General features: G+C 45.7%; 1 long non-coding RNA gene across 1 annotated transcript in view; it reads right to left on the reverse strand.

The window, feature by feature from the left end:
- Nucleotides 1–7663: 7663 nt before the first annotated feature.
- Nucleotides 7664–26702, reverse strand: part of LOC140216412 (uncharacterized) — a 40489-nt gene continuing 21450 nt past the window's right edge. Inside the window, exons 3-5 of the long non-coding RNA XR_011893074.1 lie at nt 24669–24705; nt 15243–15306; nt 7664–8258 (exon numbers count right to left, since the gene is read on the reverse strand). This is a non-coding gene — a long non-coding RNA (uncharacterized lncRNA). The remainder of the gene's footprint in view (nt 8259–15242; nt 15307–24668; nt 24706–26702) is intronic.

A 26702-nucleotide genomic window follows, 5' to 3' on the forward strand; every position in this document is an offset into this window, starting at 1 on the left:
GCATCCACAAAGCTGACCTGTCGCTGATCGCTGTGTATTTGCCTAAGGAAGTTGGCCGCCCTTGCCTTCCTTCTACCGCGATTATGATCGGGGTGCATGTTCCTAGTTATTGGCGCGACCGTAATGTTCTCACGAATAGACAGAGGAACGTCAGCGAACTCCTCCGCTACTCTATCGGGGTGATATCCGAGTTCCTGCAAGATGGATCTCCCTGCCTTTGTTGTTGTGAGGCGAGTTAGCTTTGCGCGCTCCTGGGCATATGCAATCTCTTCAAGAGTGCTATGAATGCCAAGCTGCATTAAGCGCTCTGTACAAGTGTATACGAGTAACCCGAGAACCCGCTTGTTAATCTTCCTAAGCTGTGTATTCAATTTATCCCGCTCTGCCCATTTCCATCGATGCATGGCTGCCACGTATCTAAAGTAGCACAGAACGAAGGCACGCATTAGCCTAATGAGGCTATCCTCCTTGAGTCCATGATGCCGATTTGATAACCTTCGAACTAAACGAACAGCACTTTCAGTTTTAGCAATTAGCTTGCGTATAGTCTTACCATTTGTACCCCCTTACTCAACGATCACGCCCAAGACCTTGATTGAATCGACTCTGGGTATTTGGCAACCATCTCTTGTATATAGGTTAATGTCTCTGTCTTCTAACGATGTCCACCCCTGGGGCCTTGGACCGCGTTTCTTGTGACTATACAGCAAAAGTTCCGGCTTCAAGGGGGAGCATCTGAAACCGGTGGGTTCGAGATAGGTTTCGATAGTGTCTATGGCCTCTTGTAAGGCTCGCTCAACCTGACCGTCATTGCCTCCTGTGCACCATATAGCTATATCGTCAGCATACATAGTGTGTTTGATGCCTTCAATCTCGAGAAGCTTTCTGCCTAGGTAGACCCTAGCTATACTGAATAAACAGGGGGAAATGACGAACCCCTGTGGGGTGCCCCTCTCGCCAAGTTCCAGCAGTTGTGATTTGAGATCGGTCATCCGGAGGGTCGCCTTCCTATCCGAGAGGAACGATCTAACATAGTTATAAAATCTCGCACCCAGATTGAGCCGATATGTCGAGGCTAGGATATGCGAATGTAGAACGCTGTCGAAGGCCTTCTCAAGATCAAGTCCCAAAACAGCTCGATTGTAGCTAGAGTCGTTGTCTATGATTTGGTGCTTTATCAGTTTCGTGGTATCCTGTGCGGATAGGCCTGTTCTGAATCCTATCATACTATGGGGGTAAATGTCGTTATTCTCCAGGAACCAGGAGAGTCGATTCAGGACCGCGTGCTCCGCTACCTTAACCACACAGGATGTAAGCGAGATGGGCCTCAAGTTGCCAACGCTAGGTGTTTTGCCAGGATTGGGGATGAGTACTGCGAGAGCAGTCTTCGAAGGTAAAGGGACGGTTCCATTCCTCCAAATTTCATTAATGTCCTCTGTGAGGTATGCGATTGATGTTTCATCGAGATTTCGGAACGCCTTATTGGAGATGCCATCCGGCCCTGGTGCGGATCTACCATTGAGTCCGTGTAGTCCATTGAGTCTATGTCCGAATCTCCTCAACGCCAAACTCTGCATCCAGGTAGGAATTGGCCTGGCCCTGGTAATCGAGATGTACAGGAGACCACCCTGAGCCGACTGGGAGATATTTGTTAGCAAGCGTGCGGATTAATTCATCCTCATAGGTCATTCGTGCGGCCTCATGTATGGTTATAAAAATGACATGCCTCTGATTTAACTTAGTATTGGTCTCGTTAAGCAAATGCTTAAGCAAGGTCCAAGTTTTACCATTGCGCATTTGGCCGTCTATCTAATTGCAAACCTCGTCCCGCTGCTGTTTAGAGAGGGTTACAAAATGCTCCTCAATGTGTTTGTTAATTTCAGATATCTTTTTGCGTAGCCTGCGATTAAGTCGTTGACACTTCCATCTGTTGAGAATGGACTGTTTGGCCTCTAACAGATGAACTAACCTGCTATCCATTTTCTCAACAGGAAGGTCGGTGCAGACCTGAAAGCTTGCACGCCGAACATCCTCTTGGACCTGAACCATCCATTGCTCTATGGTAGGTCGAGAATCTGAGGGAGGCCTCTCCTCCCGAAGCTTTTCGAATTTATCCCAGTCCGTGTACGATAATTCGCGCCGTTTTTTACCCACGATAGGAAGCTGGGCCTCACAAATATAGTGGTCACTACCAAGGTTCTCTGCCAAGTTATTCCATTTGGCCTCAGTCACGTTCTCGACGAAGATGAGATCAGGGGTAGAGTCTCTACACGTGGATGTCCCGATTCAGCTTCGAAAGTTAGGGTCAGTGATCAGCGTCAGGTCCAGATCCATGTCATTCTGCCAGAGATGCTTACCCTTATTGGTATCATACTTATAAGCGCAGACATGAAGCGGGGCAATTAAGTCCCCAGCGACAATAAGAGCGCATGAGCCTGCCATGTCTACGGCCTTGCGGAGCAGTTGTAAATTGTTGCGTTTTTTTGTTGGAACTACTATATATGTTAAGAACATATATGCTGCCTCGGTTGTCCCGAACAGGTATGATCTCTACCATAAGTTGCTCAATATTACTACCAGCCAAATTGAGATCATGTGTCACATGATTGAGTTTCTTACTAAGGAGGGTACATACCCCCTCCCCCCGGCTGCACGGTGACCGAGCAAAGCCAAGTCATCGAGATGCCAGGCGAGAGGGTTTCCTGTAATAAGATAACCTGGGGCATCTTTTCACAACTGCGTAAATATTGCTGTAGGGGAGCCTTCTTCCTAGAGAATCCCCTACAGTTCCATTGCCAAATTGGGAATGTCTCAAGGGGCGGAGCCATCTCTTAAGAGCTGGACACCGATCCTAGGTTGGGCTAGAGTCGGGGCTACGTTGCTAGCTGTTGAGTCAGAAAGACGTATCGGTGGGTTCGGTGGCGTTACCGGGCCCACAACGAACTCGAGAAAGGATTCCATTTTGGCCAACCGCTGGTTGGTGTTTGCTTCTAAGGTCGTCATCTTGCTTTGCATCTCAGTGATCCTATCACCTACCTGTTTCATACTTTTGCTGAGCGCGGTTAACCTCTCGCGCACCTATGATTTAGCTTTACGTGACACGTTCTCCTGAGCACAAGCTATTGCCCTCTTCTTCGGTGGTCATGACCCGTCGCTACCCTCGGCCATCGGGCCTACCAGAATTTCCGCATTGACGGTAGCGGTGGGTTGCCAGCTCCTGGCGCCCTTAATCTCTGCTATCTCAGCCGTTAGCCTATTAATTTTCTCTCTCATGGCCGCGTCCTCGCACTCTAATCTCGTGATTTTTTCCAAACTATCATGATGCTCTGGCAGTGACCTCGACATTAACCTCCGATGGTCCTCCACGGACCCGATCTACCCAAGTGCGGCGGCCCTCCTTGTGGACCACCTGCAGCTAATGATGATGTCCCCGGGCTCTGGATCTTGACCTGGACCGGCTTCTCCATGGAAGCAGTTCGTCCCCTGGAGCGACCACGGGAATGGCTCCGGGATACACTAGAGTAGTGGCGACCCCTGGACCACGATCTGGAGTGACGGCGACCTCCCTGGGGGGCTGTTTGCTGGACCGATGCTGGTCGAGCTCCGGGAACTGGAGCTCGGCACCGCGGTTATACGGGGTAGGACTTCTTATCCGGCTCCTTTCGGCTCTGGCTCGTTCTCTTCGACGACGTCGAACATACAAAGTAACAGTACAAAGTAACAATACGAACACGTGGTTCTATGGTTATAGTTCGATATGAAACGACATAAGATTTCTTAGCATTTCTTTCATTTACTAGTTTCATTCTTTAGGACATGTAGAATACTAGCAACTGGCATGTTTACAACGTACAGTGTTCTTTTTTTAAGTCCAAACAATTTTTTTACTGGGGCAAAAATGTGCTTTCTTTTAGGCCAGAAAGTGAACATATTATCTTTAATATATTTGGTGTCTAATAAATTAACTTCTCTGTATGCGTGTGTCTCGTGTATTTTTTCTTTCAGCAAGTATGTCTCGAAGGCGTTTGCTGGCCTCGGAAGCACTTCCGATAAAGTGCGGCGACGGGTTCATCCACCGTTAGACCACGTGGGCGCGTGACTTGGTCAATTCAGCGGTGACCCTGTGCCGTCGATTGGGTCACGTGTGGCGAACACGCGGCGAGATGCTTTGTGGCAGGACGCCGTGCCCATGCAGTGGCAGACGGAATACCGATGGCCAAAGTGTCGGACGCCGGCGTTCGCTCCGAGCAGGCGCAAAGACTGCTGGAGTGACAGCTCATGGACGGCCGAGTTCCCTTGAGCCATGATCGCCGACGTCCGATATTTCGGCCTGCGTTGTTCCGTATGGTGCTGTGTAAGCGCGTGACCCACGTCACCAAGTATTCCGCTACGAGCTTGCTGCACCTATACTAAAATGCCTTTAATTCCTTCACAAAACTCGCATTGTACCTCCCAGTCAAGTGGGGGTGAAGTGGGTATATTACGGTACTCCCATTGTATGCTGAAATAATGCCTACCTCAATCGGGAGTTTTATTGTACGCCCTATCAATGGGGAGCAAAAGCACGTACAAAAGGGAATGCGGTTGAGGACAAGCGAAAAACGCCCATCAGGGTGTTTTTCTATTTGCAGTGTAGTAGCAGAATTTTGCGTAGCAAGGGTGTTGAAGACAATTGTGTTTACGCCTTTAATAATGTGGCGTATTCGGTCACCGTAGAACATGGTGGTATTCATACGCTTGCGTAATGTAGGCACATTCTAACTGTATGAGGTGTATAATTCCTCAAGAAATTGGACGCGCTCATCGAGCTTCTTCGCGGCCTGAGCGTGAACAGCGGGAGCGCCGAAAACCTGCCGACGCTATCACGTTAGCGTCGCCCAGTTATGAAGATCTGGCTCATGGTTCCAAATGCAGGTTTTCGCGAAATCGGACAGGTGGAACGGGATGTTTCGCCAGTTCTCTGAACTGTACTGCTTTTAATGTCCTTTACGAGGTCTTAGTTTTGGAGCCAGTTCTCGGTGTCATCCCCTCGTAAGCAAGCAAAAACTCGTGGGTTGCGCTAGCGGCTGTTGATGCTCACGACGGATGGCGAAAGCTGCAGTGGCGCGCTGGCATGGGATGTGTCTGAATTCACTGGAACGAGCATGGCCGGTGGTGTTATGCGGCGACCGAGCGGTGCTCTAGTGAGAACATGCGAGAGGACTTGGGGAACGAAAAGCATTTTCCACCACCTATAAGCAACTGCTTTATTAACGTGACAGCGTTAAGCGGCTCATAACCCCGATGGCGTGGAAAACGCAGCATGCGGTATGGCCGGTCATGTAAGCTCGCCTCGCGCAGACGCGCGCTGGTGCGACTGGTCGCGCGTTCGTCGTTGTCTTCTGCCGCAGCTATCTCCAATGCGGCTCATCATTCGGAAAAGGCAAATTAAGATAAGGGTAATGCAGGCACTGCAGCCCTACACCTTCTGGTCTTAAGGCGAATGTAGTTGAGGCACAGTTAATTAAGGTAGCGTCAGTTTAAGGCACTCGAATCTACGACCTTTGGAGGGAGAAGACAAGTAATGAGAAGTAAGACGGCAAGCTGGGCGAGTTGGTGATTGAACATGTTCCTATGGGTGGGCAGCGCAACCCGGACGAAGGACGAGAGGCAGAACACAATGAGAAGTAACAACGCATTCGAATGACAATGTCAAATGATTTAATGAATGTCTGTCTGAGCACGCAGCCTTTCGCCTTCACGCTGTTTGGCGTGTGCTCAAGGGAATGTCAATTTCACCAGCCGAGCTCGTACAGCCACATGAAGAGCAAGCTGGGCAGCCGATGATGATATATACAGATGGAGAAGGTGTACAATGGATGCTGATATGCAGAAATGATGGAGCTAAAAGTCAGACATGTGTTGCGCTTACATAATTATTATTATTATAACGCGAAGGAGCGTCAGATGTGGGTGTGTACGCTGTCATGCTAGCGCACCTTTATGTGAGTACTTAAGTTGGCTGTAGAGTCTCAAAGTAGGGTATGTTGCGGCTGAACTTATTTAATGTTTAGTCCTAATAAAACAATTGAGTTTATTACACAGCACATCTATTGTGACGCCGAACTTCTCTAAATTATTGCCGTAGGGCAACGTACGCCACGGTATTTTTTCAGGAGTGAAAGCTCTGCACCTTATATTGCTTTCTTAACTTTTTAACAATGCTCTGCATCTGGTCTTTAATAGTGTTACTCTCGCTACCTGAGCTCGGTAGGAAGCAAGCAATTTATTTGAAGCACTGGATGCAATATATATTTTTTTCTTGAATAACGTCATGTTCTGAGTAGAGATGCACGGGCTCGGAAAAAGAAAAACCCAGAGAATTTTGGAAAAGCCCACTTGCTCTCACTTTGCCCCAGCGCATGAAAGCGAAAAACAAGAGCAAACCAAAGGGTCGGAATTTACCGAATAACATGGAGTGCATGTAACTTAAGCGAAAGATAGATTAATATCACTTTGTGATTATAAGCCTTCAGACGACATATTATTTTATCCAGTTTGTGTAACATTTTGGCTAGTGGTGAACTGCTTTCTGAAGCTTCTGTGAACATGTGAGCGAAATATTACTCCACTGCATGCAGCAGTGAATCTTTGATCTACTGTTTGATTTTTTTGACGCTTTCCTCTCTGCCTTCTGTCTAACCACTATATCCGAACCCCAGTGTAGTGTAGCGAACCGGAGACTAACGTCTAGGTAACCTCCCTGCCTCTCCTCTTCATCTCTCTCTTTCTATCTATCTCTCTATCTTTGATCTAGTCTCAAACAACAGCGAAAGGTCGCTTTCTTTCGCTTCCGCAGTCCCTCCATGCGGCGTCATTGAAAGCAGGTCGCCCACCGACGCTATTTTCTCGTTTTGTAACCACGAGAGCATATTACATAATGGCTAATTTTGAGTTAGAGTGAAACGCATATATGTTTGCCATCTGAAAAAGACAGGAAGGTAATTTCGCGTTTGCACTGCGCGTAACTGCGTCTGCTGCGCGTGGCTTCCGCGATGGTAGCGGCACACTAAGTGGCGTAGTGCAGAGACGAGCTTTGACTTCTCCGCAACACTCAGCATTTGGCTGGGGCTTTGTCCTCTCGGTTTCTCCACCGTGAAGCTCCTAGCGCGCTTGCGGAGAGGAAATATGAAGGAAAGCTGGGTATCCATACGATAACTTGACTTCCAGTTGAAGGACTGGAAATTTTTTTTCCGGCATGACATTCGCGAGAAGACGTCCTTTAATGGTTGGGCCATTATTTGATCTGATGGATGAGTGTTTCAAGCTACTTAAATGTAGCGAATGCTGAATTTAAAAGAAGTCGCTTAAGTACATTAGGATGATAAGTGGACTATCTTGAAGTGGTATGAGGCTATAACTGCATATTTTCTCCTTTTTAGTTTGAGAAAACCTAACAATATATAAAGAAATGCGACTAACAGATTGGAAGTTTGGTGGCTGCGTCCTGTACGCTTCGATTCACTTATTTTCCACAGGGTGCCTAATCGCCCTATGCTGCTAATCGCCCCCACATTGCCGCTTGTTTAAGTATTTACCAGAGCGCCTTCATCACAATAACATACAACCACGACAGGGGTCACTCTGTAGGGTCACAATGTATTTTTGCAAAAGAAACGCAAAGAAAGAAAAGCAAGAACTTTATTCAATATTTTAGCCACGGTCATCAAGGGGTCGCATGGCACACTGCAGAGAACGTCATTTTGCCCTTAGGTGTTGAGTGCTTAACGAAGGCAGCACGTTCGACGTGCGTCCTCCATAATGAAACCTGAAGCTTGTAAGCAATTCGCGTTAGCATGCGTAACTTTTCGTCCAATATTTACTGTATTGCAGAGCCGTGTATGCGTTCCTGCTTAGCCTCACAAAGCTTAGAAAAAGCGAAATTGTTTCTCTGAAGAGCTCGAGTCGCCAAACATTCATTGATTTACAAGACAGTGGAGTTATATATATAAAATGTAGCGTGTACTTAGATCTTGCAGTGTACCTTGTCAGCATGGAAAAGTTATGTCATTGGCTTCTGGCGCAGACTAGTGCGTATCCGACGATCGAGCGGGACCCGAGACGCTGGACAGAAGGATTAGGCCCCCATCGACGGGCGTAATGGTGCCCGTGACTAACGCGGCATCATCGGATGCCAGGAAGGCGATGCAGTCGGCAACTTCTTCTGGTGTGCCCACTCGTCCCAGCGCATGCAGAGGACCGGCTATTTTGTCGATCAGCTGCATGAACAAAAAGGTCAGACAACAAACAGCAAGGGAATGTTGACATTTTCTGGAAATATTATCCAGCAAATGAGGCGAGCCTTACAGGCATTGCATGCATTAAACACAAAACAGAAGAAAAAGAGCGCAGATTAGTCCGTTCTGCAAACTCTACAAATATATCTCCCCTGCTATTCCTAGAACCTATGCTATATTCTCCCACTGACTTGTTTCCAGCCTGTTTCTTGCCTACCTTGGCATTGAAGTCGCCCATCAGTATAGTGTATTTTGTTTCGACTTTACCCATCGCCGATTCCACGTCTTCATAGACGCTTTCGACTTCGTGGTCATTATGACTGGATGTAGGGGCGTAGATCTGTACGACCTTCAATTTGTACCTCTTATTAAGTTTCACAACAAGACCTGCCACCCTCTCGTTATTGCTGTAGAATTCCTGTATGTTACCAGCTATATCCTTACTAATCGGGAATCCGACTCCAAGTTCTCGTCTCTCCGCTAAGCCCCGGCAGCAGGGGACGTGCCTGCTTTTTAGCACTTTATATGCTTCTTTATATGCCGTATCCTCACTGACTCTTGTTACATCCAGTTTACTGCCTCTTAATTCCTCCAATAGCACTGCTAGACTCATCTCACTAGATAAAGTTCTAGTGTTAAACGTTGCCAGGTTCAGATTGCAATGGTGGCCTGCAAAATTTCGCACTTGCGTATTAGCGCGCCTGCAAAAGCACAAGCTACCCGCAACCTAATAGTTCCGCCGCATGGCTGGCGAACGTATCCCACAAGGTCACTCCATCATATTCATTTGATTCATATGGCAGCAGGATGGCGGGCGCCAAGATTGCTACGAGGAACTATCGCCAAAGTAAAGGCGATCGTTTTATTTTTTTGTGGTCGAGGGGATTCGCTGCAAAGCATCACGAATAAAAGAAATGTAAATAGAAGCTACCAACTCTGCATCGTGCAAGAACTGCAGCAGTGTCATTGAAAACTTGTCCTAAGGAAAAATACGACCCCAAAGGCGTAGTTTCTGAGTTCCACTTCCACTGCGTATCTCATGTTGAACCACAACACATCACAGATCAATCCCCAAGGGCCATGAACTGCGCAAAATCAGCGAGGCAATAACATATGTCTGGATAATGTACGCATGCCCGTACGTGCAGCTCAACTCTACCGAACATAATAAGCTCCAAGCTCTGCTACGTAATTGTCAGCGAAGTGGGAGCACCCTCCTCCTCTCCTACCACCACGTACACCCTTGCGATTTTCTAACAATATCACGGGACCACTGACCGCACGGCGTGTCTGCTGCTTCGTAGCGGCGAGGGACGGTGGGATTGGCAACTTTATATGCGGTCGTGCAAAGCGAATTCTTGTTCGCATGAGCTCTGCGGCGTTATTCGCTTTAAGGGTGCACCTCACCGCTACAAGGCCATTGACGCGCCGCTGCTCGCATACAGAGCTCGCTTTACAGAGTAACTTCGGCTCGCAGCTTAAAATCAGTGATGAAACATCCTCGAACAGCCCAGACACGGCCCTCACCGCGTGCCTCGCTTGGAACCACCGCTTTCGTTATAGTAGCCGGTATTGCGAATTGTAATTCCCGTGTCCCGGACCATTGACCTCGAGAAGGATCTGAGAAGAGCACCAAGAGCGGCACACTTCTTCAACCAAGGCCACGCCGTATACTATCGTGGATGGAGTTCACATACCAGAGGAGGCCACCGCACGAGTAGTCGGACCCCTGTCAACATTTCCGAGGGATTACAATGCGGTCTGGTCGGCCACATAGGCCGGAACAGGGGCTCTCGCAGAAGCCATTTCCTTACTTGAACCCTTCACTCGCATAATTACCATGAAATCCAGTGGTGAGAGGGCGTTTTGTGGCTTCGCACTTAACGTACTCCTTGACCGTACACATACCACTATGAAGACCTACAAGCTGTCCCATGCGCAACTCGCGAGTGCTACAGGAATGGGTCCCTGCACCTCACGGGATAAAGGATGTCTTTATCTGCCAAACCTCTTCACCAAGCAACGTGATCAGATGGCCAGCGAACTGTTCCCCAAGAGCAATTTGAAGAGAACACCGCAAACAAGTGCGCGCCGAGCTCAGAGACTTCCGTAAATCACTGACTTCTTCATTCTCCATCTCCTTAGTTCTCTTGCGCATGTGGCGCTCTTACTCGACAGACGCTGATACAAACATTGTCATATCATGCTATCCTCCATAGCATCAAATCCAGATGAGGTCATGCACATGTAACGCCTGTTGGCAGTATTTTAGCGCTCCATACACTTAGTGGGGCTGTCTCAGTTGCTTTCAAACCCTTATCTGTTCGCCCGCCAACACCCATTACACCTCCCTTCCGCGGGGGATAGTTTGGGCCCCTCCTCCTCAGGGTCTACGCCGAGGCTATGAACCCGCCTCGTGGCACGCATTCGCCGCCATGTTCAGGGCCCATCACATGACCATACCGCGACAGGAAGTGCTAACGTCCGTCACAACGGAAGACCCGGACTAGGCTTACTCTTAACTGTTTTCTCTCTCCTTCTCTCCCAGAATTTATGTCGCGAGTATAGATTACAAAGATACGCCACCGATCCTTGCATAATGTCAAAGATCGGAGTGTGACTGACGTCAGTGCGCACGATCATTTGAAGGACCTTGGTTGCTACTTATGTATGAAGTCCTTGGTTAGGAATTTATATACTTAAATATTTAAATCTATTCTGAGGAACCCGTATGGATTTCCTTGGTAGCTTGCACTACGTTCGAATGGACGACAAACTTTCCTTTATGGCGCATCCTCCACTTTACAGGATTTGGTGGAAGTGATTTGTCACATTCAGTCTCCTTGTTCTTCGAGTTATCGATTAATTCACACTGTCGCTGCGATCAGCTAGCCCTTTTCATGTTAGCTGAGATGGTAGAGTGACTGTCCTGGAAAGGCGTTGGTCACGGGTTCGAATGCCTAACGACGGCAAAATTTGTTCTTAAACGTGAAATTTTTTTTTTTTTGTTGTGGAAAACCCATATGGTTTTCTTTCGTAGCTTCATGCTACATCCTGATCGGTGACACTTATTCACTTCATAATGCGTCCTCCACTTTGCGGGATTCGGCTCAAACTGATTTGCCACGCTAAGTATGAAAGAAATAATGACAGCTCTGTTTGCAGCTATGCAGCGGTGGATATCGGTAAGTGTGTTATATTCGCGCGATACCTGTGTGATAGATTAACATGTGCTGTCAACATTTCATAGTTATTTACATCAGAACCCCGAGAATTACGTACCGCCTAAACAGCGTTGCCCTGGAAAGAAACCACATACGAATATTTGACTGTCGATACAGCTAGAGATATGGCATGGTCAATTGACGCCCATTATGTTATTAACAACCTTGATCACTATCATATAGCCTAACCAGATCAGGTACACATAGATAGCCTAACCTTGATCAGTTGGGCTATCTGTGCCGTAACTTTATGAGCGCGCCCTCTGATCCTAAATACCTACTTTATAAAAGTGTATTAGGTAAAAATTTTGAATGTGTTAAAACTTTTTTGGCATCCCGAACAAGACTGCTTAATTAGGCCATTAAAAATTCTTAAACTCACTCTGTTCGTTCATTTGGCGACGTAACACGGGTTTGGCGCACGTGAGATCTTGGTTTACACATGTGATCTCTTGAGCGAAGAACGACCCTTTCGCGTCGCCAAGCGTCTTCATGATTCTAAATAGGTATGAAAATGTAGTTCTCACTTAGCGAAGAAGTGATAGTTAGTTTCATAGTAGGGAAAATGAAACCTATACGGGCGTTAATAAAGTAAACACTGTCGAACATTTACTAAATTTTACCCTACACTGCAGTCACTCCGGGATCGGCCCACATGGCCTTGTGATAAAAAATCATGCTAAACAGACCTGTAAGTAGCAAATTAAATGTAATATTTATTGTAATAAATAAGATTTATAATAATTTTGTGATTTAGCGATCCTTTTCTTTGATCGGCAATGCTCCGTGTGGTTCAATGACTTATTTTTCTAGCCGACAACGTGAAACCGGTAACGTTTTTACCGAAGCAAGCTATTACAGACCATGCAGCTTAGAGCACCTATATTTTGCGGAACCAACAGTGTCCAAACAGGAGGAAAACATATACCTGAGTTACAAGCTTCTCACGATCCGCGTCCTGCAGCTACCCTTCGGTTAAGAAAACATGGCAGGCTTGCGGATTTGCGCCCCTCTCTTGCAGCCTCTCAGCTTTTATTTTGCAATAAAATTCTCTGCCTTTACTGAAAGAGTTTTTAGGCTCCTGTGATATTTATTATGCTCAGCTTCTCTTTCGTCGCTTAGTGTAATCTGTGGCCTATCTAATATCGAGAGAAGTCCTTGGCTATTAAATACTAGGTTTCTATCTAACATATGTGTAAGTCCTTTACACTCCAATCTGGGGTCGTAATACACGAGTCCTATATTCTAGGGCTGAATAATATGCAGCTTTATATTAAATTGTATTACACATTTGACTACATTTTCTAGGAACTTTAACGCTTGCTGGCATTCATTACAATTAGCCAAAGAGCGCCGGGAGGTGCTCCACCAGCCACGGGCCAACAAATATCAACGAATCTTCTAGCGCTTCGTAACGACAGCCACTTCGGAAGTTGATGCCACAGAATCATCTATGGATCATTTCTAGCTTTTTCACTGGCCCTACCGCGAGAGCCTTCCTTTACCCCCAGCAACAATTCGGCGCCGTGCTTACTAGAGGATTCGAACCAGAACATAGCGGCACTCAGTAGCCGCAATATTCCGTGCAACATGTTGGTCAGTTGCAACACAGACTTTCTATGCAGCGCGCCCATGGAGAGAGTTTTCAGGGTCGCTGCCAGATGTGTCGAAAAGAAAACGAAGGAAAATAACCAAATAAAAATTTGTAAAGCAACTGTTGGTGAAGATAAACAGCGGATGCAGCGCTCACATGGAGAAAGTTTTCAGTGTCGGTGCGTCGAAAAGAAAACGAAGGAAAATTAACAAAGAAAATTTTGAAAACCAACTGTTAGTGATGATAAACAACGGGTGAAGGACTACAGAGGACACACTGGAATAGACAGGTCAGCTTGATGTACTTACTCTATTCATGCAATGTTAATAAAAGTACGGAGGAAATTACATTTACAGTAATCTGTAGGTTAGTCAATCTTTCAGTTGATTTCGCAGGAAAGCAATTGGTAACTGGAATCTATTGTATTTTGAGATAAGTTATTTCTAATTATAATCGGTATTTCTTTTCTGACGTGTACAAATATGATGTCAACAAAAGTCTGCGCGAAAGACACAACGTATGTATAGATGGGCGTAAGAACACGAACAAAAAGTTTCACTCTGCAAAACGAAACAGGCGGTCTGCAAAATAATGTAGGGTCTGATAATGGTCCGAAGAAAAAAATGCGAAATTAATTCCGCAAAACAGCAGCATCTTTGATGCTCCAATATTAGTACACACAGATGCATATACCACGTACGTCGCTCTTCGCCTCGCTAGCGTTGACTTTGTTTGGCACACTTCTAGTTTTTCTGGTGAATTTATACCAATACTACGGGCAATATATCACTGAAATCTAATCTCAGCTTTGCTTTGCCGTCTTTTTGCCGTCAGATTGTACGTTTAGCACTCTTTCACAGGCTTTATTGGTCCTGCATTGCAGGTGCAGTTTTTTTTTTTTTGGCAAGACCGCATCATGCATCCCTCCGTATTAGTCACTGTCCTAATAGGTGGGAGCTCAAATGTATAGCACAATACATTTTTCCCAGTCTGTCTCAATTCGTACTTGTATAGACCGGAACAACCTTATGGGTGATATTGCAGCTATAAAGGATAGCACCATTTTAGAGCGCAGCTCTTGCCGGCTCCTACGGCGATCGTCGGCGTAACCGAGCGAATGAGCAGAGCAAACGATGATAGCGCAGCGGGCAATGAAAAATGCTGCGAGAGGGAAGTGGCGCGAGTAGGAAAGCGGAGGAAGGCACGGTGAAAGCGTGAGGAGAAAAGTTTAGTGCGAGAACGGTGGCTGCGAGATGGCGCCAGCGTAGCGCGCGTCGTCTGGGAAGTTTCTTCGGCGGCGGCTTCTGCGAATCGCGCCCACGCGTCACCCACGCGCTGGCCCCGCGGCTCTCGCGATCTCCTGGTCAGCGAGGCACTGGCGCCGCACTTCTCTCCGTTTGCAGCGTGCCGCACGAGAACCATTGTACACATCAGCCAATATGTCGCGAGATGAGAACACGCATAGAGCTGCGCTGAAATATTGCAATAGGGACTGTCGTAATCGTCGGTGATTTTTTTCTTAAAACTTTAACTGACATCGTATTACCAAGAATTCTTGCATTTCTTGTTTACCTTTATGACCGCAGCCAATGTGGTATAACCGGAAACGTTTTTATCAAATTTTTATTTTCTCTCACAGCGCTGGTTGTTCGCTATGTATCATACTTTCTACCCCTCTCCTCTATAATGCCTGCGGCCCTGAAAGTAAAACGAATAAATAAAAAAGAAATAAAAAAAATTACACAAGAAAGAAACCAATCAGATGCAGTTAGAAAATTAATCCTGTGCATACACAGTCACATTCAATATCAGATTCAACAGGTTGCCCGTGGTCAAAGGGGCTTCAAGATGAAACTAAATATACAAGAATTGCAGCCCTAAACACTATTTCAAGTGAACTGACTTTCTTAAATCAATTAAACTGTGCAGTCTTGGAGCGCCTTTAACCAGACACGTTCTGGCACGTAAAATCCCATAATTTTAATCGCAGACACAGTGCTGCTTCTAACATTAAATGCTACTCTGTACGCAAGAAAACGCTTAGAACGAGTATATTTAGAGCACACCAGACAATCTGGCACGATGCACGAATTCTGCCGCGTTTTTTATTATTATTACAATCATTACACTACTATTTATGCGACGTACCTCCATGTGTTCCTCTACGCTGAGCTCAGGACTTTTCGCAATCAACGTCTTGATACGACCCGGGCTGCAGAGAAAAAGCACATAAGTTTTATGTCAATTTGCCTGTCATTTTCGCCTATTTCGCACGTCGCCTTCACATTTGCGCGAAAGGCGATGCGGGGCACAAGGGGCTTCATCCTCATCGGCTAATAAATAAACTTCAGTATGAAATTCCACCTTATTAATCTGCATTTCCCCGTTATCAACTCTGTCAGCCCCATAATCCATTCGCTGTTTACCAACCCATGTAACACCTTTCTCGAAAATAGTTGATTCTTTGCATCCGCTGGTTTCTTTTCTGATTTCGTCATTGGAAGCACGTTGACTTGCGCATTCGCACGCCTGATCAGAACCGCACTCCGGGCTTACGAAGCCTTGGGTGCCTGGGTAGTTTCGCGCCTGTCTGCTATCGAGGCACCCAGATATAGCCTATGCGGCCCATATCACGGCCTCGATGCGATTGCCGACGGCCTTGCTATGTGGTCAACGTAGTACTGTGCTACATAAGAACGACTACGGATGAAAAATAATGTAAGTGCGGAGACTCCGCCAGAAGATGTGCATAGTTATTGTTCGCTCCTTGTCGAGACACATGGCGATACAAGGGATACGAACAACCCGGCGCAGCCCTACTTCAAGTGATGCGGGGTTGTTTGATGCCGTGACTTCTACATACCAGCAATTCCATGATAGTGCCCATTTTCTTCTGTGCCTAATAATGTAACTTGAAATTGAGGACAGCCGTCCACACTTGGCTTTCCAAACTTTTCGATACATTCACCGGTTTAGGTTTGTGCGTCCGAATTCGGAAACAATTAAGTTTTTGGGGGGGCGAGCTTGTGGCCTTTAAAGATTTGCCCACAAACGTGTCCATGGGGATCTTTCATTCGGCAAGTTATCGGAGCACACCATATGCTGCTAATACCCAATCATATAAATGTATTTTATATTCACTGGTACTGTTCGGTAACACTTCATTTGGGCCTAATTGGTACATACTTCGGAACTAAACCTAACAGCGCAAACATCTATGACGAGCCACAAAAAGAAAGACAGGACACACACTGGCGCTGACTAACAACTTTTTTCCTTTCGTCGTCGATGCATGTATATACCTAGGCCACATAATCGCGCAGGCGCAGAGAATACATTACTAACATTTGCCAACTTATCGTATACGTAAACGAAGGAAATCAAATTCTGATTGGTGCAGGGACAACGATGTGTCACTAATGCAATTATTTCCTTGTCTTTGTATGTGATAGGCCTCTAAGGCAAGCCGGGCATGTTCATTCTTGCTTTTTCCAAGAATTATCGTCCGATCAAGTCGCGCCTCGCAATTGCTGCAAGAGTTTCTATGCGCAACCAGGTGCGCTCTTTTATCTACATTTTTTGTTTACTTTGTGCGCATGTTCCCTGAGTCGCTCATTGGCGCAACGCCCTGTCTGGCCAACGTATGTCTTACCACATGAGAGTGGAATGCCATAAACCACGCCCACAGCGCACGACACGTATGAGGCATCATGCCGGCGTTGTCATCCTCCTCTGTTCTCTCCGCAGATGCGGGAACATAGCTTTGAAAGCTTGTTTGGCGCTGAAATTGCCAAAGGAACGCCATGCCTGCAAGCAACGTTCTTGAGTTGATGGGTCACCTTATGTATAAAAGGGACCACCGCAGGCCTTCGCGTTTCACGTTCGGCGGGCGCCCTTTTTGTGGTTTTACTTCTCTGGATCAGAGCTTCAACCACTGCAGTCAAAAGCGACATAGGGAACCCTGCTGCAAAAAGTCGGCTGATCTGATTGTCAAAACTTTCTTGCATCTTGTGCACACACGAACTCTTAAGTGCCAATTCTATACATGACGATGCAATACCTCTTTTCACAATCTTCGAGTGCGCAGACCTGAAGGACAACAGTTCCTTTTTCGCACGGGATTGAATTTTGGACAATTGGTTGAATTGGAATTTTGGCTGAACATACGTTGGCCAGACAGGGCGTTGCGTCAATGAGCCACTCAGGGAACATGCGGAAAAAGTAAACAAAAATGTAGATAAACGAGCGCACCTGGTTGCGCATAGAAACTCTTGCAGCAATTGCGAGGCGCGACTTGATCGGACGATAATTCTTGGAAAAAGCAAGAATGAACATGCGCGGCTTGCCTTAGAGGCCTATCACATAAAAAGACAAGGAAATAATTGCATTAGTGACACATCGTTGTCCCTGCACCAATCAGAATTTGATTTCCTACGTTTACGTAAACGATAAGTTGGCAGATGTCAGCAATGTATTCTCAGCGCCTGCGCGATTATGTGGCCTAGGTATATATATGCATTGACGACGAAAGGAAAAAAGTTGTTAGTCAGCCCCAGTGTGTGTCCTGTCTTTCTTTTTGTGGCTCGTCTTAGATGTTTGCGCTGTTACGTTTAGTTCAGTGGTACTGTTCGAAATTGCAGAACAGCAACGAGAAGATGAAGCTGCATCCTGGGGTCCTATACAGAGAGGAGCCGCCTCTGCTACAGTGAACCCTATCTGGCCAGCGCTCCATGGCGGCGCTAGTGAGTGGCAACACGTAAACACTCCTAGCATACACGACTACTACGCGCACCATGATGCACTTTGAACCCACTCCACCCACGTCATCACAAGCGGTAATTAAATTGCATATGTGATGTATTGCGTGGTCTTAAAGGCAGGCAGCTAGGCACTATTGCTCTGACATGCTGCCTCAATACACCAAAGGTGCGGGGGTGCCGTCGTACTGACGTAACAAAAATATGAAGAAATATACAATCAAGCCAAGGTAGCATTCTGTCTTTTTGTTGAACTGCGTAAACACTTTTCTTTTTAAATTGTGGTGTTTAGCTTACTTAATCTACGCCGTGGTTTGCTATGGACGCTGGAAAGATTTTTTCTAGCCATCACTGGGCGTAAGTTTTGCTGACGACGCCTGCGCCACCGCGGTGGTCTCGTTTCAGAGTCAGCATGCTATGTTAAAGTAGCAATTCATCCATACACAGCACCGCAATCGGGCCGTGCCTGTGTGTTTCATTCATATTTCTCGATGTCACATTTTTGATTATGTGACACATAAATTATTTCACTAAAGCTTAGAAGGTAGACGCCCCTCAAACATATATGTTTTCTCGAACATGCTCTACAGGACTGCAACATTCCCACTGGACGCTTTACCGTAACTTTGAGAGTGGTGAACTTGAATACCCTGAGATCCGTAACAAAGTTTCCATGTCAACAAGAATTAGAACTTCTTCAGTTTTAACCTTGTAGATCTGCGGGAGCACGGAAGGTGGAGAGAAGTAATTAATAAAGGGAAAATCAGTCATCCACCCAATCGCGCAAATTGCTAAAGAGAACTCATGCAGGTTCCCTGAAAGGAAAGCCTCGCAGTTGAAGAAAAACACGTCCTGTTCTTGGACTCGAACCTGAAACTACCGCCTTTCCGACGCGGCCATTCTACCGTCTGAGTTAACCAGGGCGCTTCCAGATGGCAGGGCGAAGTCCTTGGTAGCAATTGCTGCGATTGCGTGGATGTCTGATTTTCCCTTTATTCATTCATCATGATCATCATCATCAGCCTGGTTACGCCCACTGCAGGGCGAAGGTCTCTCCCATACTTGTCCAACTACCCCGGTCATGTACTAATTGTGGCCGTGTTGTCCCTGCAAACTTCTTAATCTCATCCGCCCACCTAACTTTCTGCCGCCCCCTGCTGCGCTTCTTTTCCCTTGGAATCCAATCCGTAACCCTTAATGACCATCGGTTATCTTCCCTCCTAATTACAAGTTCTGCCCATGCCCATTTCTTTTTCCTGATTTCAACTAAGATGTCATTAACTCGCGTTCGTTCCCTCATCCAATCTGCTCTTTTCTTATTCCTTAACGTTACACCCATCATTCTTCTTTCCATAGCTCGTTGCGTCGTCCTCAATTTGTGTAGAACCCTTTTCGTAAGCCTCCAGGTTTCTGCCGCGTACGTGACTACTGGTGAGACACAGCTGCTATACACTTTTCTCTTGAGGGATAATGGCAACCTGTTGTTCATGATCTGAGAATGCCTACCAAATGCACCCCAGCCCATTCTTATTCTTCTGATAATTTCAGTCTCATGATCCAGATCTGCGGTCACTACCTGTCCTAAGTAGATGTATTCCCTTAACACATCCAGTGCCTCGCTACCTATCGTAAACTGCTGTTCTCTTCCGAGACTGTTAAACATTGCCTTAGTTTCCTGTAGAAAAATTCTTAGACCCACCCTTCTGCTTTGCCTCTCCAGATCAGTGAGCATGCATTGCAATTGGTCCCCTGAGTTACTAAGCAAGGCGAATCCCATCAGCGAATCGCAACTTACTAAGGTATTCTCCATTAACTGTTATCCCCGATTCTTCCCAATGCAGGTCTCCGAATACCTCCTGCAAACACGCTGTGAATAGCATTGGAGAGATCGTATCTCCCTGCCTGACGCCTTTCTTTCTTGGGATTTTGTTGCTTTCTTTATGAAGGACTACGTTGGCTGCGGAGCAGCTATAGATATATTTCAGTATTTTTACATACGGCTCGTCTACACCTTGATTCCGTAATGCGTCCCTGACTATTGAGGTTTCGACTGAATCAAACGCTTTCTCGTAATCAATGAAAGCTATATTTAAGGGTTGCTGATATTCCGCACATTTCTCTGCCACCTGATTGATAGTGTTAATATGGTCTATTGTTCAGTAGCCTTTAGAAATCCTGCCTGGTCCTTTGGTGGACAGAAGTCTTTTTAAATTATATCTGTCCAACTTGCGGGTTTCTGAAGAACCATTACGTCAAACTCTTGCCTTTTCTCGAGGTGTTGACAAATTCGGCTACACCCTGCCATCTGCTAGCCGCCTGGTTTGATGTCATCTTTTTACTTGGAATGCACGCAGTCTGGCGTAGTCTGTTGGCATATAGGCATTGTGATGTTAATGGCCGCACTGTGTATGAATATTTTGTGGAAATGGTTGTGAAGGTACGTGACGTGTACAAGACGAAGGACTGTGATGAAGCTGTGGTGTCAATGCTTGACACTTTGACACATATAAAACGAGTGTGATCTATGATCACACACTCTTTTGAAGCTTGTAGCCAAGCTGGAAATAAAGAAAAAAAAAGCCTGGTTAGCTCAGACGATAGAGCGGCTGCCCCGGAAAGGCGGTGGTCCCAGGTTCGAGCCCCGGACCAGGATGAATTTTTGTTCAACTGCGAGGGTTTTCTTTCAAGGAACCCGAATGGGTTTCCTTTGCAGCAGTTGCTACGATTGAGTGGATAAGGGTGACAAAGTATCACATGGGAGGTAATAAGTACCGCCACTGTCAAATGCTTACAGCGCAGCTGAACCACAACACAGGCTCTTTTGGTCTGCGGTCCAGGTTTTTGCGTAACGTGAAAATCACGGAAGTAAACGGGTGAACAAGAAACAAAAACTAACAGAACGAAGTGCTAAACCGAAGATCTCCTGCATCCGTCCAGTGCGCAGCTTGTGTTTGTTTGTGTGTGCATTTCTTGCGCTGTTTTTTATTCTATTGATCACGCACCAGCTCGACCAGCGCTTAACCTCGTGGCATGAGGCAATTAGGAAAGGAAAACATAGCCTTGACAGCGTTGTGTTGAGTGCACTGTGCTGTTCACTCATAAGGACAAAATTACTGAAACATACATGTGCGCAATTGCTAGCCATCCATGTGGCTAGCCACACATGACGCTAGTACATGTGCGCACAAATGTACTACAAGCCTTATTCAGCCCGGACAAACTTGTAAAATATGACAAAACAGCACGTATTAAGCACACAATATTTTAAACAAAAGCGCTACCTGGGGAATTCCTGGAGCCTCTTCGTAGGCTAAGCCAGTTAGCGTGGTGTGATGTGACCGCCAATTTAGTGTGAATGAGCTCGAATCTGTTGTGTGTTATGTAGCAATGGATCACGAATAAAACCTGTACATATAATGCACGCTCAGTGCGTAACATGTATGTTCCCGAGGCACACAAACAGGTTAATCGAAAAGCGCGCGATGTACGACGCCTTTTAGTATTTATCACATTCGATTGCACAGTTCTGGCTTGTGATACTTGACAGTCCGGTTTATACAGCAGAGAATTTTCACCGACCAAGTATCTCTAAAACACAAAGACCTCTCACCAAAATAGCACATCATGTTCTATGCTTAGGGAGCCCTAGATTTCCTCGGAAGGTTAGGACTGGGGAGGTTTAGACAGTGGTGAATAACGGCCACGTCCGTCCTCTGCGGCAGATTTTTTCCAGATAGAGGAACTACGGGGTAGGGTTTCTAAATCATATGGACTTGGCGGGCAACATTGAGGAACTCTACACTGTTATCGACAGCGTGGCCACCGTCGTAATAAAGTTAAACAGGATATGTTAACTAAATGTATTACCAGCCCGCACTCCAACCTCCACTCATGAAATGAAGAAATAGAGGAGTTTTTTTTATGTGTTGCATAAACAGTGAGGTATGCTGAATAACTCAATCCACTGTATGCATTGCTGACTTTAACGTGAAAGTTGCAAGAAATTCGGCTGAGAACACGTGATCGGCAACTATGCTCCAGAAATAGTAGGGGAGAGATACTGTCAAATTCAGGGGAACGGAATTGACTTCCAATAATGAATACCGACTTCGGGAAGTGCCGTAAAAGAAATTGGAGCAGCACAAGCATTAATATAGAAACAAAACAGGAAGCAAGTTTCATACACTGCCCGTACCAGCCTAGTACAGCTTGTAGAAGTGTAAGGTATAGCAAACGGCAGTGATCACAGGTTAGAGCAAGAGAGATATCACAAGAAAGAAAGAGCAAAAGAAGTAAAAAACAAATAAAGCTAGACGCAGTCAGGGTAATAGCAGATGAATTCATGCTTGTGCTCGCAAACAAATATGTAGCTCTGGAACAGTCACATGAAAATAACGCTTATGTATTTTGTGAAACTCTAAGTAGGTCGATTTGAGATGAAATTGAAGTTGGAACTAAGGCACCAGATAAGCCCTCCCAAAGTAACAAACGACCTAATAAAGAAACGATAGCGCATGAACGTGTCTAACTCAAGAGATCGCAAAATTTTCTGAAGGGCCAAAGCTGATAAACAAGCAGAACCTAAGTGATACTCGAAACTACAAGGGTACGAATGATTAAGGAAGCAGTAAAAATGGACACAGCGTGCATCCGTGAGAAGAAAACTTGCTATCGGGCAGGTTAAGGCGTATTTAGCGGTAGATCAGCAGAGTGATGCCATCAGCAATTTCGATAGCTTAATAAAGGCAGCGGAAGTTTTCTATACTGAGGTGTACAGTACTTGAAACAGCCACCTAGTCTTCATTGGAAGTGGTGACGAACTGGACAGAGAGGATCTTTGTGCAACTAGCGAGGAATTTATAAGGACTTTTCGACACATGTCAGGCCAGGAAAACATTGAATAACAGTTGATTCATTCAAATATGGACATAATATTACTCTTCAAAAGCTTGCGACCTTTCGTGCGCAAAGCCTGGTAATATCAGATGTACCGGAGAGCCTGAAGAATTTCAACATTATACTAATCCATAAGAAGGGAGGCGTTAAAGAATTGAGGAAATGTAGTCACGATAGCTTGTTCTCAGTGTTGTAGAAGATATTCAATAAGGTAATTCCCAAGATTATCAAAGCAACACTTGACCAATCAACCAAGAGAGCATGCCGTCTTCAAAAAGAGGTAGTCTACGATGACTCACCTCCATCAAAAATCAGGTAAATTGGCAATCTGGCCAGCTCAAGCAACCTCCAAAAAAGATTTTCATAGGTTATGAAAAAGTTGTTTGATCCAGTAGGGATAGCACCAGTCAAACACGTATTGCGTAATCAAGGAGTACAGGAAGGATACATGGATATCTTCCTAAATAGCTGCTGATTTCACTGCCACCATAAATCTCTACAAGGCGAGTACGAAAATACGTATCAAGAAAGGGGTCAGCCGGGAAGACTCAATTTGCCCTGTGCTTTTCACTGCATGGTTAGAATAAATAATCAGGCTATTAGATTAGCGGATAGACGCCGGCTATCCAACACATACACGGCGAACGTACTTCAGTTGACTGGAGACGAGTTTTAAGAAATTATTGTCGAGCCTAACGAAGAATATGTAAGAGTAACGTCGAAGATTAATGAGCAGAACACAAAGGTAATCTTCCAAAGCCTGGCGAGCAAAAAATAATTAATTGACGCTCACTCTCTAGAGTATCTGCAGGAGCACATTCATTCAGGTGAAGTGCTCACAGAAGACCGTGATCACAAGGTTCCTCAGAAAGGCTGGCCAACGTTTTGGTAGCAGGACCTATCTTATTAACACATGGGGAGAAACTGACACGTAATAAGGAAGCTTTGCACTAAAAATGTAAGGCGTAATTATAAGAGATAAGAATAGAGAGGTTTGGATCATACACGAAATTGAGTCAAACGATAGGCTGATATTAGGAGAAAGAAATGAAGCGGGGTAAGTCATGTGAATCGTGGGGCGAACAAGCGGTGGAAAATTGGAAATACAGAATGAGTTCCAAGAGAAAGGACCGTGCAGTTGAAGACGGCAGAAGGTTTTGAGGTGTGCGGAAATGAGAAAATGTGCAAGGCGTACCGTGGAATTAGTTAGCGCAACACAGGGTTATTTGGATATCGCTGGAAGAGACCTTCATTCTGCCGCTGATATAAAAATGGGCTGATGATAATGAGGATGAGGATATTCCTATATATTTCCATCATTTTCTTAGTTTGTAATATTTATCCTACCCTATCCTGGGTCACAGGACATACACCTATTGCTGGCCAATCAGCTAGGATGATTTTGTTTTATTCTTACATAATAGGTTACCACATTTATATGGCATACGCCTTTCATCATCATTGTTACCACCACGAGCATCACTGATAGCCTTTAACATCGTTGCGTCGGCGTTTAATACGGTGCGCACGCCTAATCTGGTGTTTAAATTTAGGCGTTGCTTGTGAGCAATGTACAGCAGAAACATAAACATAGCAGGACATAAAAGTCCTGTTCAGTGCAGCACCATATTCTTTCTTCGGTGGCGTACAAAAAATCACTCGTGCCATTGTCGCTATTGTATCTCCTTCACCGTCGTCGTCAAGTTGCTGTTGTCATCACTCACACGCTCGCGTCACACCAGGATCACAATGCAGGATCACAAGCTACCTGCCAATTGCTTCGTATAAGATCAATTTCCACACTGCAGTACGATCAGCAAAGCTTTTATAGTAATTGTGTTAGTCATTGTCTGTAGGGAAACCTTGAAACAGGAGAGAGTGGATTGCGCAAATCGAGCGACAGACTGCATAATGCTCTTACTTGATTGAGTTGACACGTACACCATACGGAGCGTTCTCTGAAATGAAATAAGTAAAAACAGTGACAGAACTAAAATCACAATGAATTCTTTTTATACAAAAAACACGATATAGCGAAACCTGTTTTAGGAAGGTCAAGATATAGCGAATAAATTTCCATTCCCGAGCAAGTAATCACAAGGTTGAATGTTGTCATCAACCGGAATTAACGAAACTAGCCTGCATTAAACCCGATTTAGCGAAAATTTTCCAGAAATAAATCTGCAATAAAAACACTTCTTTCTCATTTTGACGCAGACGGGTTTTCCTTCGCGCATGCGCTCTAACGCTATCGCATTTAAACATCTAGACCCCCTAGTCACGGCTCTAGCTTTATTTTGACGAGGCTGCACGCCACACCCATACAGGAAACAACGGACTCAGCAGTCGCTAGCACTCTGAGGTACCAGATGGCGCTAGGAGTGGTGGTAGTTGGGCCGCCCTCGAGGTCTTTTTACACGCGCAGGCGTGGGTTAGAGGCAAATACGAAGCTGCGATACCTTTTTGATGTCGCTACGTCACAGTTTTAGATTTCGAAGGGCCAAAAAATCCCTTACTTGATTTTCCGAACTGCCCGATTTATTTAAATAATTCGATTGTGTTCATTACTTTGTTCAATTGAGTTTCAACTGTGCAAATACAATCTCACGCACAACACCTAAATCAAAAGCGATGCATTTTCAGGAGGAGCTCCGCAAGTTAAAACTGCGGGAGGGCCTCTTATCAGAGTTTGATAAAGGGAATTTTTAATTACCACAGGTATCAGCTGAGGTCACAAAATTGTACGAGCGGTTAAAAAGCACATAGGCAAACACATCAACTATAACAGTTATTTGAAGAGGTTGATATTTGCACTTATCAAAGCAATCAAAGCAAGTACGTTTTCAAGGACGACCTAGATTACAGTCGGCGATAATATGTGTAGTATTCGAGCAATGCATTGACGCACCGCATTCCTGAAGCCACGTTTATTTGACATGTGTAGTGGTCATTATGAGACTTTCGTTCCTTTGGCTATATGCGTCATTCTTCGATATTGCCCAACTTGGCTGTTGCACTTGCGGGGTCCAAGAAATGGAGTGCAACAGTGACGGCATGACATCAATGGTATGTCAATTCCTAAATGATGGCAATGGTATAACGATCACAGCCGGGCGATGACTTGAGGTCGATGAGATGACGACTAGTGCACGCCGACGATGGCGTGACGGTAATACTAGAGGGCAACTGCATGATGAAGCTGGAAAAAAGACGATAGCACGACCACGACGACATGATGACGATGGTACGGCAACGGAATGGTGATAGCGACTGTCCGTTCACGATGGCATGAAAACGACGGCACAATCAGGATTGAACGACATCATGTTTACGAAAGAATGACGAACAAAAAATGATGTCGACGAAGGCGCTATGACGATACCGGCATCACGACAATGATATGACAACGACTTTGCGATGATAATAGCTGATGACTGCGTGATGAGGGTAACGTGATGAAGTTGAAATAACGAGGGTGGCATGACCGCGATGGCATTCGACGATGTATGATGACTGCATGACGACGACTGTATGAAGGCGATGGCATGACAGCAGTATGGTGCAGCGATGACTGTGGGACGACAATTGCGGGACGGTGGCGGCAGGATGAGAGTCGGATAACAAAGTTAAAATTACGACAATGGCATGGTCATGATGGCTCTACGATGGTGACGTGAGAAAGAATGCATGACTCCTGCATCACGACGATGGCGTGAGGATGATGGCATGGAGAGAGTCGGCTTATAAAGCTGGAATGACGACGATACAACGACCACGACGGAATTGCGACCACGACGATGTACCTAGGGGCCCAAGCTATTGCACAACTTGCACTACTTGGTCGAAGTATAAAGCATGACGACGACGGCATAAAAAGGACCTGACCACCAAAATGGAACAACGACGACTGAACAGCCAGGACGGGCATCGCCACGGTGGCGTCACAACGAATGCA

This window comes from Dermacentor andersoni, chromosome 3 (genome assembly GCF_023375885.2).
Source record: "Dermacentor andersoni chromosome 3, qqDerAnde1_hic_scaffold, whole genome shotgun sequence".
Lineage (NCBI taxonomy): Eukaryota > Metazoa > Arthropoda > Arachnida > Ixodida > Ixodidae > Dermacentor > Dermacentor andersoni.